At 41.7% G+C, this 3,996-nt stretch overlaps 1 non-coding gene across 1 annotated transcript; it reads right to left on the bottom strand.

Annotated features, from left to right (window-relative positions):
- Positions 1–3,586: 3,586 nt before the first annotated feature.
- On the bottom strand, positions 3,587–3,661 carry Trnas-cga (transfer RNA serine (anticodon CGA)). The gene has a single exon. It is a non-coding gene; the product is annotated as a tRNA-Ser (tRNA).
- Positions 3,662–3,996: the final 335 nt, after the last annotated feature.

Genomic DNA, 3,996 nt, shown 5'->3' with positions numbered 1-3,996 from the left:
GTCGCGGCATGCTACCAGTGTTAAAGACTGCGATGGAGCTCCGTATGCCACGGCAAACTGGCTGACACTGACGGCGGCGGTGCACAAATGCTGCGCAGCTAGCGCCATTCGACGGCCAACACCGCGGTTCCTGGTGTGTCCGCTGTGCCGTGCGTGTGATCATTGCTTGTACAGCCCTCTCGCAGTGTCCGGAGCAAGTATGGTGGGCCTGACACACCGGTGTCAATGTGTTCTTTTTTCCATTTCCAGGAGTGTATGTGATGCACAATGATATAACTTTGCAGGTACATCCAGTGGTATATACCCTACTGTATGAGAAATGTGTTATGAACACAGTTAGTAAAAAAAAAGTAATAAATTACGACATCATGCAGGATGCGACAGTTCCTCAAGCATCTCAGCGTTTATTACGTCATATCTCCTGAACTAGGTTTTGTTCAATTACACATTTTTATAGGCACACTCAGCAGCATATGTGGATACTGAACCTTCATGGCAGATTAAAGCTGTGTGCAGCACCAAGACTCGAACTCTGGACCTTTGCCTTTCGCGGGCAAGTGCTGTGCCGACTGAGCCACCCAAGCACGACTCACGCCCAGTCCTCACAGCTTCTAATTCCGCCACTACCTCGTCCCCTACCTTCCAAACTTCACAGAAGCTCTCCTGTGAACCTGTAGAACTAGCACTCCTGGAAGAAAGGATATTGCGGAGACATGGCTTTGCCACATCCTGGGGGATGTTTCTAGAATGAAATTTCACTCTACTGCGGAGTGTGCGCTGATATGAAACTTCCTGGCAGATTAAAACTGTGTGCCGGACCGAGACTCGAACTCGGGAACTTTGCCTTTCGCAGGCAACTGCCGTACCGACTGAACTATCCAAGTACGACTCACGCCCCGTCCTCACAGCTTTTAACCCATTACTGGCCAAAACTCTATCGTACCATTTTTTTGCTAACTTTTAAAACACATTACACTGAGTGATTAATTGAATAAAAAGTTGTTTAGAATATTTTCCGTTTATTAGAACCAAAACTACTGACCGTCCCATTTTTGGGACATTGGCCAAATGCGCTATCCAAATTCACAACCTTATTCTTCATGCGTAATATAGTAAGAAATAACAGAAATAACAAATAAAGAATGTTTTAATATTATTGAATGTCTGTTCAGTATGAGATGAAGCAAAAAACTTGTGTACACCAACATTGCACCCACCATAAATTTTTGTTGTTTTTTTCTTGCAGTAAGCACATCTCTTCTGTGTTTTTTTTGACACAATGAAATGATTTCCAGGATCTAGTCGTACATCTGTGCTCACCCTTCCTCCCATCAATTTGCTTCCTTGTGGTCCTCTGCGTTTTGGTACTGATCCTGTTTTCTTTGATTGGTAAAACATCATTATTCTCCGTCGGACATCCAAAAGTGAGAGCTTCTCATTAGAGTTAGGAATTTGGCATGCACGCCATGTGTTTACTACGCAGATATCTATCATCTTTGTGTATAATGGCCACCATCATTTCTTTGATCTTATCCTCGTCCTATAAAGTGATATCTGCTTGTCCAGTAGCTCTGCGCCACCAATATGGGCATTGTATTCTTCAATGAGATGTGGCATTGTAACAGATATTTCCTTCTTCTTTGCCCGTGAGTATCTTTTAGTAGAACTGAGAGGAGTAATAGTACTGTAATTTGTCGCTACACATCCTGGTTTGTTGTCACTCCATTTCACAACCATAATTTCGTTCTCTTTGTCAAACATGTAGTCATAGAATCCTCGTTCCTTTCCTTTTGCCATTATTTTCGAGTCAATCAAAGAACATGCATTAGTTCGGATCTCTCTTATTGTTCCTGTAGCTTTCATTTAACTTTTTCCGATTGTGATCAGTGCGTCAACACTGGTGAAAAAGTTGCCAATAAATGATTTTTGGTCTTCTTTGGTTAGCAGAAATTTTTTTTGTTATGTTGGCAAGCATATATTTCGCTTTGTTCAAGAATAGTGTCCATTAGTTTCTCAGAAAAAAATCCTCAAACACCTGGGGCACTGTCTTATTTGCTAGACATTCCACAACATAATGTTCGTTGCTCTTCCCTAGTTCACTAGTGTTTGTGTACGTTGGCTGACATTTACACCACTTACATTTATATTTTTTTGTAGATAACGTACCACTTCATGCTCCATCTCCTAACGCTTTCCTTCTTTAGGCTTCTCGAGGTACAACTATAACATACAGACATTTCCGTCAATGTCTTCTCCATCTATTATTACATCTGAATCGGGTGGAATAGTCACCAGTTCTACGTCATCATCTTCATCGTCACTATCTTGATGGTTATCTAGTTCTGCTAGAATTTCTTCAAGTTTAAGTCCACGCTGCATGTTTTTATCCTGTTGGAATCGTACAATTCGAATAGAATATGAAAAAAGGAGCTATAAAGAACGTAAAACGTAATTCTTCTCTGTATAATACGTGTATACAAGAATAGGGCGCATCAGCAATAAATGATAGTGTAATATGCTATTCTAACATTATTGGGACGCATAAAATATATCGATATTGCACTTCATGAAAAAATCTGAAGTATATTTAATCTTACACGGACATCCATATGTTCATAACAAACACGCCCAGAGAACTAAATCACAGCTCATTGTCGTCCAGGAACCACCAGAAGAGATATAGTGCTGCCAAGTGCGACAAAAAAAATCAGCAAGTTTATAATTTTCCTGACGTGAAGTACGTAGAAAAAAGTTATTGATTTTACATTTACAGCCATTATAGCAGTTAGTTGAACCTACAGGTGCAACAATAAAGGCTAAAAGCTCCATTGCTTACTTAAAAATTAGCAAAATATAAGCGTCCCAAGAAAGGGAAAATGGCCAGTAATGGGTTAATTCCGCCAGTACCTCGTCTCCTACCTTCCAAACTTCACAAAAGCTCTCCTCCGAACCTGCAGAACTAGCACTCATGGAAGAAAGGACATTACGGAGACATGATTTAGCCACAGCTGTTACTGATGTTTCTAGAATAAAATTTCACTCTACAGCGGAGTGTGCGCTGATATGAAACTTCCTGGCAGATTAAAACTGTGTGCCGGACTGAGACTCGAACTCGGGACGTTTGCCTTTCTCTGGCAAGCGCTCTACCAACTGAGCTACGGAAGCACGATTTATGTCCTTATTTGTGGAAACTGTCAGCCAGATATTTTGCGAATGGCGTCAGTAGCAACGAAATAAAAAAATTAAAATGCACTTCATCCTGTGGCAGCCTTTTCTCGCATTTCAGTATTTTGTGTCATATCTCCTGGACTATGTATCGTATATTGTTGTACGCACATTCAGTGGCAAATGTGGATACCGTCAGCGAAAAATGTGCCGAATAGAGTTACTAACAACGCAGCAATAAATTTAAACGTCTTTCATAGTGAGATAGTTTCTCAGGGACTCGGTGTTTATGACGTCGTAGCTCCGGAACAAAGTGTCGTACAATGATTTAACTCTTGTGGCACATTTAATGGTGTATGTGAATACTATCTGCAAAATGTGTCACGAATACAGTTGAAACTTCCTGGCAGATTAAAACTGTGTGCCCGACCGAGACTCGAACTCGGGACCTTTGCCTTTCGCGGGCAAGTGCTCTACCAACTGAGCTACCGAAGCACGACTCACGTCCGGTACTCACAGCATTACTTCTGCCAGTATCCGTCTCCTACCTTCCAAAAGGCAAAGGTCCCGACTTCGAGTCTCGGTCGGGCACACAGTTTTAATCTGCCAGGAAGTTTCATATCAGCGCACACTCCGCTGCAGAGTGAAATTCTCATTCACGAATACAGTTACTAGCAGAAAGTAATAAATTAAAACGTCATGCTTCATGTGGCCGGTTTACTGCATCAACAGCGAAAATATACAGTGAAGCGCCAAAGAAACTGGCATAGGCATGCGTATTCAGATACATAGGTATGTAATCAGACAGAATACGGTGCTTCGGTCGGCAAC

Source organism: Schistocerca gregaria, chromosome X, assembly GCF_023897955.1.
Source record: "Schistocerca gregaria isolate iqSchGreg1 chromosome X, iqSchGreg1.2, whole genome shotgun sequence".
Classification (NCBI taxonomy): domain Eukaryota; kingdom Metazoa; phylum Arthropoda; class Insecta; order Orthoptera; family Acrididae; genus Schistocerca; species Schistocerca gregaria.
This window is presented reverse-complemented; position numbering and strand designations above follow the sequence as displayed.